Below are 11,744 nucleotides of genomic sequence, written 5' to 3'. Positions count from 1 at the left end.
GGAGCCCGACGTGGGATTCGATCCCGGGTCTCCAGGATCGCGCCCTGAGCCAAAGGCAGGCGCCAAACCGCTGCGCCACCCAGGGATCCCTATTAATGATGTATTAAAAATGGTATAGTTATTCAACTATGCCTTTCTATGATTACTTGTGCATTTAGCATTTTTTCATATATATTCATTGGTTTACTATATATGCTCTTTTGTGAATTTCTTTTTCATATGTATTGTTCATTTTAACATTGGGTTAATATCTTGGATATTAACTTTTTGTTATATGTATTGTAAATATTTTCTTCCTGTTTGTTGTCAATTATTTGTGATATCTTTTATCACACTGATTTTTAAAATTTTTATATAATCAAATCTAGTGATCATTTCCTTTATGGTTTTTGAGTTTTGTGTCTTTAGGAGACAATCTCCATTTTTTTAATTAAAAAAATCTTCTACATTCTTCTAACACTTTTATAGTTGATTTTGTTTTTATAATTGTTTTGTTTATTATCCATATGGGTTTTATTTAATGTGTGGCATAATTTTTTTCCAACTGGAAAAATTATCTATTCTTGCACATTTTGTTTTCCAGATATATTTCAAAATCATCTGCAGTTCCCTATAAAAATCTCTTGGCATTTCAGTTGCTCTTCTTATTTGTGTCCTGTTTTTTTCCAGAGTATCCTCAAATTTTCTGGTTTGTCAATGGCACTATTTTGGGGTTTTCAGTCCTATTTGGAATTTACTGTTTTTTAAATTAATATATTCTGTTTTATGGGACTTGGAACAGGAAGGAGAGTAGTCAGATGTACATTTAGATCCAATTCTCCACCAGCTATGAGTTTTTGAAATTTACTTTTCAAGTCTTGAAAGAATTCAGCATTATTATAATTAAAGATTTTATTTTTTTATTTGAGACAGAGAGCACGAACAGAGAGAGCACAAGCAGGGGGAGGCAGAAGGGCAGACAGAGAGGGAGAAGCAGACACCCCGCTGAGCAGGAAGCCTGATGTGGGACTTGATCCCAGGACTCTGGCATCATGACCTGGGCCAAAGGCAGACGCTTAACCAACTAAGCCACCCAGGCACCCCTATTATTATTTTTTAAAGATTTATTTATTTAAAGAGAGAGAGTACACATGGTGGGGAGGGACAGAGAAAGGGAGAGAAACTTTAGGAGACTTCCATGCTGAGCACTAAGCACAGAGCCTGATGTGGGTCTCAATCTCAGGACTGTAAGACTTAATTAAGGTGGCCATTAGATCTTTGATATATTAACTTGGTCCCTAAGAAGGAGTTCCTTACATTTACATAAGGAAATTATGGCCTTCTGGGATAGAAGGAATTGATAACCATGGCTCTCTAAAACACGAAGTTAGAGAGACCTGTGGACATAGTCTGGTTGGTGCTGGCCAAAGGAAAGTGGCAGGGTAGTAACAAGTTCTTTGAAACAATTAACTTCAGTAAAGTGAGAGTTCAGGATGATGCCCTCAAGGGTTCATTTCAGCCCAGGAGATGCAACTATGCAACATTTCAGAATCAGCAGCATTATCAATGTGCAGAATCCGTTTCCTACATCAAAAAGGCAGCAAAAAGCAAGGGATGTAGTAGGCTAATTGAACTCCTATACTGTCTTTGATGGGCTACTGAAGTTGGACAGACTTCTCTTATAAGATTAAATTCTTGGGGATTTGAGGGTAAGCCCTCAGAGGCAGATGTTGAATGTTATTAATCTATTTTGTGGAGTCTCTAGACAATATTCATTTACTGTAACACAAATTTTAAAAAATGAGATGCATTTATAATTGTACCATAATTTTAGGAGCAGGCAAATCTATGTCCACCTATAGGGAAATTAGTTTTAAAAATTCCCTACAATGGAATGCTATGCACTTATCACAGAGGATGATACAGAAATATATTACTTGATGTAGGACAACCTCCAAGATTTTTTTTTAAAGATTTTATTTATTTATTCATGAGAGACAGAGAGTGAGAGAGAGGCAGAGACACAGGCAGAGGGAGAAGCAGGCTCCATGCGGGGAGCCGGATGCGGGACTCCATCCCGGGACTCCAGGATCACGTCCTGAGCCAAAGGCAGACACTCAACCGCTGAGCCACCCAGGCGTCCCAACCTCCAAGATTTCCGAGAAAAAAACCATATAATGCTATTTCTATAAAAAAACGTTTAGGGGTGCCTGGGTGGCTCAGTTGGTTAAGCATCTACCTTCAGCTCAGGTTGTGATCCTGGGATCCTGGGATCAAAACCCATGTGGGACTCTCTGCTCAGTGGGGAGTCTGCTTCTCCCTCTCCCTTTGCCTGCTACTCCCCCCGCTTGTGCTCTGTCAAATTAGTAAAATCTTTTTTTTTTTTTTTTAAGATTTTATTTATTCATAGAGACAGAGGGAGAGAGGGGCAGAGACACAGGCAGAGGGAGAAGCAGGCTCCATACAAGAAGCCTGAGGAAGGACTCGATCCGGGTCTCCAGGATCACACCCGGCTGCAGGCGGCGCTAAACTGCTGCGCCACCAGGGCTGCCCAAATTAGTAAAATCTTAAAAAAAAAAAAAAAAAAAAAAGAAGTTTGGTTATATATCCTTACACACACACACATTAGTTTTTTTCATATAGAGCTCTGGAAGTAAGGTTATCAAATTTTGGTAATTGGCTCTAGGTAGTGAGATTGTAGACAATTTTTGCTTTCTTTCTTGTAGTTTCTTGTTTAAAATTTTTACAAATTTTCTATAATGAACATGTTTTATCATTATAAAATCATTTTAAAAAATGGAAACTGACCAAAGAAATGATAAGGAATAATGATAGTAATAATAATGATAGCTTACTATGTGCCAGAAACTATGTTGTTATATATGTATCATCTGAGTTCTCACAACAACCTTTTGAGATTACTATCCTGTTTCCCAGGCTTGAATAGTCTAAGTAAATTGTCCAACATCACAGGTTTATTTATTTATTTTTTTAAAGATTTTATTTATTTATTCATGATAGAGAGAGAGAGAGAGGCAGAGACACAGGCAGAGGGAGAAGCAGGCTCCATGCACCGGGAGCCCGACGTGGGATTCGATCCCGGGTCTCTAGGATCGCGCCCTGGGCCAAAGGCAGGCGCCAAACCGCTGAGCCACCCAGGGATCCCAACATCACAGGTTTAGTATGTGTTTGGGGGCATGATCAAAGCCTAAAATTAAAAAAAAAATAAAAAATAAAAAATAAAGCCTAAAATTCCCTGGCTGTAGAGCTAAGATCTGTCTGGTTTGACCCACAGGGGAATTAGATCTCTGTTTAGAGCTAATAAGAGAAATTCACCAGCATCTAAAATATAATCTACTTACAACCTTATAGTCATACCTCCAATGTCATTTTCTCTTTTACCTTTCTGGCAAGCACTAAATACTGTAAAAATAAATAGTACCAAAGTCACTACCAATTAAAGACAAAAAACTTTCTGTTCATTGGTAGATCCAGTGAACCATGGCTTGCAGGATTGTGGTGTGTCCTGGCATAGTCCCCTCCTCTTGAATCTGGGCCGACCCTTTGGCTTCCTTAACAAATAGAATTAAGTGAATAATGAAAGGACCAGTTCTGGACCTAAGCCTTAAGAAGGCCTAGTAGCTTACATTTTGCCCTTTTGGGAGCCATGAGTGAACATATAAGAAGTCTGGCTTCTCTGCTGGAGAAATGATATGGAAAGGTTACAGGGAGCTGGAGAGAATTTGAGACTACAGGAAGAGGAGGGGTCCAGCCACTCCAGCTGAACCAGCCACCAGCTGATGCTACCAACAGCAAGAACAGAACAAGAATGGTTAGGCTAATTCCAAACCAAATTGCAGAACAGTGAGCAAATAAAACAGCTGTTGTTTTAAGCTGTACATTTTAGGGTGGTTTATTACACAATAGATAATGAGAACACCTCTTCGCCTTTCCTTGGGTGACTACTGGTACACTTTGTTCTGCATACAGCTTACGTCTCCATTTATTACCCTCTATTTCTCAGTTTTATAGCAATATTTTGCCAGAAGCTTTTACATTACTAGGACCCAGGCAAGCTTTAATGGAAAGAATTACTAGGTGAGGGTCCAGAGGCTGACTTTATTCCTAGTCTTAGCCGTATGCCTTTTCAAAGTGATTTACCTTTCAGTATCAATTGTGAAATGAGACTAATGCCCACTCCATTTACCAGAGAGTAAAAATTAGTATAACTTATTTGAAAAGAAAACCAAAACGCATTTAACAGATCTTCCAGCTCAAGAGACTGGTGAGGAAACACAAAGAACAAGATCCTGGGTGTAAGATTTTTTTTTTTTTTTTTAAGATTTTATTTATTTATTCATGAGAAGCAGAAAGAAGCAGGCCCCATGCAGGGAGCACAACGTGGGACTCGATCCCAGGTCTCCAGGATCACACCCTGAGCCAAAGGCGGCGCTAAATCGTTGAGCCACCGGGCCGCCCTCAGTCCTTCCCTCTGTAAATGAGACTACTCCTTCTCACATCACAGGTTTATTTGCGATGATTAAAAGAGACAATACAAGAAACAAGGGACCTGTTGCACAATAAGGGGCTAACTGCCCGCCATCAATTCCTAAAGCTCCCCGCCTCCGTCTTCCACCATCCTCATATTCCCGCCGAACCCCAGAGTGTGATTTAGTAAGTCTGAAGTGGGGCCCAGAAAGCTACATTTTCATTTTTAAAACTCTTACATTAAAAAACAAGTCCCCAGATTATAACGCACGTGCTCTCACGTTAGGATTTGGCTTGTTACCACGCCCCTTCCTTGTGTCAGGAGCTAACTCCAGGTTTCGCGATGGTTTTTCTTTCTTCAGACTTTGCTACAAGTCGCGCGAGAGTGGTTCGTCCAATCACGAGCCTGGGTGGTTGCCCAACATGGCGGCGCGCTAGGAGCGTAACATCTGCGTTTCTAGGCCCTTCGTTCTGCTGGTGGTTTAACTCTGGAACTATAGGGGCCTACTCCAGACCAGCACCTGGAAGAAACTTTGACTTTAGATGTGAGTCCTTTAATATCTCTCGGGCGGGTTGAGAGGTCATTTAACCGATGTATGGGCCACGTTTCTTATTCTCGGAGTTCTGGGCTGGTGAGGTGCTGACTTGAGGCCTAGGGAAACAGACCACATGGGTGAGTGAATGGGTTAGATGAGTGGGTCTGCGTGTGTGCGCGCACGCGGTGGAGAAGGGTAATAGTGGTGCGGTGGATGGGAGGAGATGGCACCTAGAATGGAGACTAGAGTTGAAGTAGGAAAGACCCCAGGGGCTGAGGAGTTTTAGAGATACGAAACTGAGGCAGAAGACTGAGTGGGTAAGATGAGCGTGTGGGAGGAGGTGGAGAAATGGCAGTGGTGGAACTAGAGGAAAAAGTCGGCCTTATGAAGGAATGCGAGGAGAGAAAACGGAGATTGGGGTTGAACTGGGAGAGATCTATGCAAAAGAAATAAGTTAGAAGCGGAAATTAGAATTCGAAGCGGAATTTAGACTCTTGTGTTAAGATAAGTGGTAGTTGATAAGGATCAGGAGAAAACAAGGAAACAATAGCATGGGGATGGCAAAGATCGAAGAAAGTCGAAATCAAGAGTGTACTGCTTTTGCTTTCTGGACTGACTCGGGGAACCCAGAAGAAAAAGCTCCAGCCCTAACTAGGGCTGATCCTTTTTGAGTGTCAAGCTGAGGACAAATTACAAAGAATGATGTGCTGTGTTTCAGTGGCTTGGGATGGTGAAGAGTTTCATCATGTTTTCAGTCAAGTACTTAACAAATACTTGCTCTCCCAGGCCCTAATTTAGGCGCTGGGATATCGAGTGAACAAGATAGATAAAATATTTTCCCTCATAAAGCTTACTGGCAGGGCAGATTTTTAAAAGTAAGTAAATGCTGTATATGGAATGTCAGATGAGTAAGTTCTGTGTAGAGGACATAAACTCTTAAGGGAGAGGAGTGTGTTCACTTTTAATTGTTCACTCACTGCATTAAGAAAAGGAATTAGCCATGCCTGGTAGCGCATGCTGCTCTTGATCTTGAGGTCATGAGTTCAAGCCCCCCATTGGGCATAGAGCTTACTTTTAAAAAACTTTTTTTTAAAGGCAGTGAGAAGGTGAGGTTTTATTAAAGGTCTGAACAAGGTGAGGGTACTTTGTATGTATCTATATGAGGGAAAAAAAGTCCATACAAAGTATAAAATCTTCTAGGCAAGAGTGTGCCAGATTTGATTTAAAAAAAGGGGGGGGGGGGGACCAATGTGGCTAGATAAGAATGAGCCAGGAAGAGAAAAGTAGATTAGGCCAGAGAGATGGAGTGAGTGTTAATGCCAGGTAAGAGTTGACACTCAATTAAATTCTAAGGAATAGGATAGATTTAGCTAAGATCCCATTGCCTGCGTTTAGAGGTTGGTTAGCAGAAAAGTGGCTTTACTGACTGTCCTATCTGTTCTGACCAGAAAGGTTGATTAATGTAGGATATAAATTGAATCTGCCATATCTATAATTTATTCCACATATGTTCAAAGTATCAGTGTGTACATTGATGTCATCTATGCAGTCTTTAGAATCTTAATGTGCTGCAGAGCCCCTAACATACCAAGTGTCTGTAGAAATTACTGTTAGAATACTTTATTTTGTTATTGTTTTCCAGAATCACAAGAAAGGAAAACATTTTCCTTTTCAACTTCTGTCTCTCCTTTTTTTTTTTTTTTTAATTTTTATTTATTTATGATAGTCACAGAGACAGAGAGAGAGAGGCAGAGACACAGGCAGAGGGAGAAGCAGGCTCCATGCACCGGGAGCCTGATGTGGGATTCGATCCCGGGTCTCCAGGATCGCGCCCTGGGCCAAAGGCAGGCGCCAAACCGCTGCGCCACCCAGGGATCCCCAACTTCTGTCTCTTTTTAAAAGATTTTTAAAAGTAATCTCTACACCCAATGTGGGACTTGAACTTACAACCCCAGGATCAAGAGTTGCATGCTCCACTGACTGGGCCAGCCAGGCACCCCTTTTTCAAATTTTTCATGGGGGCTGATTCTTGTTCTTTTATGCTGCCCTCTTTCTTGGTTGTCTGTAAGGATATGTTAATTTAGGAAATTACAACTTGTATATAGTGAGTTTCTGTGAAATGTTAGGGGCAAAAGGTGGTAGGTTAGTATGCTGAAAAACTTCCAGGTGACTATTAATTCCCCTAAATTCTGAATTATTCATTTACTCAACAAATATTTATTGTATGCCAGTTGCTAGAGTATACAGTGAAGAATAAGATGGATATGGTTGCTGCCTGGGAGGTGGGGTGGTGGACAGGACAGACAAATGTAAACAAAAGAGCTTGGAGGGAAAGCATAGAATCCTTTGAAAGCATACAGAGTGGGCATCTGATTGGATATGTGATGTCAGAGAAAGCCTACCTGAGAAAATGATGCTTAGAGTGTGATTTGAAGGACTAACGGGCCTTCACAAGGAGAATGGATGGTGGGAGGGTGAAGGGAACCTTTTAGGCAATAAGAGTAACAGATGGTGGGACAGATTATTATGCAGCAGAGAAAATGAAAACAAAAGTATGTCTGGAGCATAGTGGCAACAAATGAGGTTGGAGGGATATGCAAGGCCTAGATTACATATGCCTTGTTGATAATTTTGGACTTTATCAGCCTAATAGTTTTAGGAAGCCACTGAAGGAATTTATCAAGGACCCCAGTTTTTGCATGGGGGGAGGGAGGGAAGGCTTGTCTGTTAGGTGAAAAGTGGATGGCAGAGGCAAGAGTAGTTATAGAGAGATCAGTTACAGGCTATTATGGTAATCTAAGAGAAATAATGATCTGGGGTAGAGTTGTGGAGTTGTGACAGAAATGGGTAGGGTCAAGAAATAATCAGAAGGTAGAGAATATTCAGGACATGGTGTGTTTGGAATGGAGAAGATGGGGTGGAGAAGGTGCTAATGATTTCTGGCCTGAGCACCACAAGAAAGGTATGGTGTTATTTGGTGAAATAGGAATGATAAAAAAGGACCAGTTTGGAGTGGGTAGAGATGACTTAGTTTTGGACATTGTGCATGAAGTAGTTTTGAGCCATTCAAGTGGCAAGTTTAGTAGACAGTTGGATATATGATTTGGAAAGGTCCAGGATGAAGACAATTCTTTTTTGAAAATGGTTGTTAAATTTTCAATATAGAAGATGATAATTTGCAAGTGACATATCCAGTAAGGGGTCAATATCCAAAATATATAAAGAATTTAAATACTCAGCACCAAAACCCCAAAATAATCCAATTAGAAAATGGGTAGAGGACCTGAGAAGACATACAGATGGCCAACAAACACATGAAAAGGTGCTCAACATCACTGACCGTCAGAGAAATTAAAACGAAAGCCACAAGGAGATAACAAGTGTGTTGGCAGGGATGTGGAAGAAAAGAAACGCTCCTGCACTGTTGGGAATGCATTTTGGTGCAGCCACTGTGGAAAACACTACAGAGCTTCCTCAAAAAATTTAAAATAGAATTACCATTTTGGGTGCCTGGGTAGCTTAGTTGGTCAAGTCCCCAATTCTTGATCTCAGCTCAGGTCTTGATCTTAGGGTTGTGAGTTCAAGCCCCACACTGAAAAAAGAATTACCATCTGCTACAGTAATTCCATCACTAGGTATTTACCTAAAGAAAATGAAAACACTAATTCAAAAAGATATATGCATTCCTATGTTTAAGGCAGCATTGTATACAATAGCTAAGATAAGGAAGCCACCCAAATGTCTATCAATAGAAGAATTGATGAACAAGATATAGAGAAAGACAAATACCGTATGATTTCACTCATGGATTTTTTTTTTTTTAAAGATTTAAGATTTATTTATTTATGAGAGAGAGAGAGAGAGGCAGAGACACAGGAGGAGGGAGAAGCAGGCTCCAAGCCAGGAGCCTGATGCGGGGCTTGATCCTGGGACCCCAGGATTGTGCCCTGGGCCAAAGGCAGGCGCTAAACCGCCGAGCCACCCAGGGGTCCCTCACTCATGGAATTTAAGAAACAAGTAAAGATAGGAGAAGGAAAGGAAAAATAAAATAAGATAAAAACAGAGAGGTAGGCAAGTAAGAGACTCAACTATAGGGAACAAACAAGGTTGCTAATGGGGAAATGGGTTGGGGGGATGGGGTAATTGGGTGATAGGCATTAAGGAGGGCACTGGATATAATGAGCACTGGGTGTTATATGCAACTGATGAATCACTAAATTCTACCCCTGAAACTAATAGTACATTGTATGTTAACTATTGAATTTTTTATAAATATCTTTTTTTAAAGATTTTATTTATTTATTTATGAGAGACATGGAGAGAGAGAGAGAGAGAGGCAGAGACACAGGCAGAGGGAGAAGCAGGCTCCATGTAGGGACCCCGATGTGGGATTAGATCCCGGGACTCCAGGATCACGCCCTGGGCCAAAGGCAGGCACCAAACCGCTGAGCCACCCAGGAATCCCCTATGTTGGATATTTTTTAAAAGGGGTGTCTGTGTGTGTGTGTGTGTGTATGTGTGTGTAATGGAATATTACTCAGCTATCAAAAAGTATGAAATCTTGCCATTTGCAACAACATGGTGGACCTAGAGGGTATAATGCAAAGTGAAATAAGTAAGCAAAGAAAGACGTATACCATATGATTTTACTCATGTGGAATTTAAAAAACAAAACAAACAGAAAGGGAGACAAGCAAAAAAAAGAAAAACCCAGACTCTTAAATGTGGACAACAAACTGATGGTTGCCAGAGGGGCAGTGGGTAGGTGGTGATGGGTGAAATAAAGGGGATTAAGAATACACTTACCTCGATGAGCACTGAGGAATATATAGAATTGTTGAACTGTTATATCATACACCTGAAATTAATATAACACTGTATATTAATTATACTTGAATTAAAAAATTTAAAACCTTTTTCTTTTTTTAAAAAAGATTTATTTGTTTATTTGTTTGTTTGTTTATTTATTTATTTATTGAGAGAGAGAGAGAGAGAGAGAGAGGCAGAGACACAGGCAGAGGGAGAAGCAGGCTCCATGCAGGAAGCCCGACGTGGGAGTCGATCCCAGGTCTCCAGGATCACACCCTGGGTTGCAGGCGGCGCTAAACCGCTGCGCCACTGGGGCTGCCCAAAACCTTTTTCATTGTAGAAAGCTGTCAGAAAAACTTTCTGACATAGAGTGTTAGCAGATCTATTACTATGTCAATAAAGCCTACAAAGGAAGGGTGCTCATTGCTAGGAGACTTTATAATAGGGGATGTGACTTAATTAAGGGGATTAGGGAAGGAAAAACTTTCCTAAAGAAGAGATGCTTGAACTGTAAGGATGAGTAGGAATTCATGAGATGAAGAGGAGGAAAGAAATCACAGACAAAGGGAATAAACTAAAGACTGGTTTGTCAGTGTGGAGAGACAGAAGAGCAACAGGAGGTGTGACTCAAAGTGATGGTGAAAAAATAGGTAAGGACACATCATGCCTGGGCCTATGATCAAGTGATGGTTTTTTTTTTTTTTTTTTTTTTTGAGATTTTATTTATTTATTTATTCATGAGAGACAGAGAGGGAAACAGAGACATAGAGGGAGAAGCAGGCCCCTTGCAGGAAGCCCGATGTGAGACTCTATCCCAGATCCCAGGATCATGCCCTGAGCCAAAGGCAGATGCTTACCCACGAGCCACCCAGGCGTCCCTGATTTTTGTTTTTATTTTATTTATTTATTTATTTTTTTTTTTAAAGAATTTTTTTTTTAATTTTTATTTATTTATGATAGTCACAGAGAGAGAGAGAGAGAGGCAGAGACACAGGCAGAGGGAGAAGCAGGCTCCATGCACCGGGAGCCTGACGTGGGATTCGATCCGGGGTCTCCAGGATCGCGCCCTGGGCCAAAGGCAGGTGCCAAACCGCTGCGCCACCCAGGGATCCCCCATGATTTTTGTTTTTAATCTTAACTATAGTTTTGAGCAAGTGGGCATAGACATAATGAGATTTGTATTTAGGAGATAATCATTGCAAGGTGGGAAAAGGAAATTGAGAGAGTAAGAGTGAATTCAGGGTGACCAATAAAAAGGCTGTTGTAGCAATCCAGGCTATTCTAGCAATCCAGATATTGGTGGATATAGGGAAAAATAAGTGGATTTGAGAGGTTTTTAGCAGGTAAAATCCACATGATTGTTGATTTGTTGGGATATGAAAGGTAAAGAACTATCAGGTGATGCCTAGGATTCTGGCTTACATAACACTGTTTAGATGAATGTGCCTTATTAAAAAAAAAACAGCAGAAAATAGAGAATAAGAAAGAAAATACAAACCACCACTCAGCGATAGGCATTAAGATGTTTTTTTAAAATTACCAACTGCATAACTTACTAAACCACTACAATCAATGGCTTTTCTTCTAGTTTTATGTCTTGCCATAAACGTGTTTACTTTTTTTTCCTTTTTGTAATCTGGAAGAAGACCAGATTGTTTTCATTTGGTTTTAGCTACCTAGGGATGATAAGACTGAAATTTATAAAATAAAAGATATAGATAGATAGATAGATAGATAGATAGATAGATAGATTTTGTTTATTTATTCATGAGAGAGACAGAGAGAGGCAGAGACACAGGCAGAGGGAGAAGCAGGCTCCATGCAGGAAGCGTGATGTGGGACTCGATCCCGGGACCCTGGGATCACATCCTGGGCTGAAGGCAGGCGCTCAACCGCTGAGTCACCCAGACATCCCTAGAAGGAATATTTTGA

General features: G+C 40.7%; 1 protein-coding gene across 1 annotated transcript in view; it reads left to right on the top strand.

Moving 5' to 3' along the window:
• The first annotated feature begins 4,859 nt into the window (after nucleotides 1–4,859).
• Nucleotides 4,860–11,744, top strand: part of METTL16 (methyltransferase 16, RNA N6-adenosine) — a 71,386-nt gene continuing 64,501 nt past the window's right edge. The window contains exon 1 of the mRNA XM_026016221.2: nucleotides 4,860–5,012. The gene's annotated coding sequence lies outside the window, so the exon portion shown is untranslated. The remainder of the gene's footprint in view (nucleotides 5,013–11,744) is intronic.

Source organism: Vulpes vulpes, chromosome 2 (genome assembly GCF_048418805.1).
Source record: "Vulpes vulpes isolate BD-2025 chromosome 2, VulVul3, whole genome shotgun sequence".
NCBI lineage: Eukaryota > Metazoa > Chordata > Mammalia > Carnivora > Canidae > Vulpes > Vulpes vulpes.
This window is presented reverse-complemented; position numbering and strand designations above follow the sequence as displayed.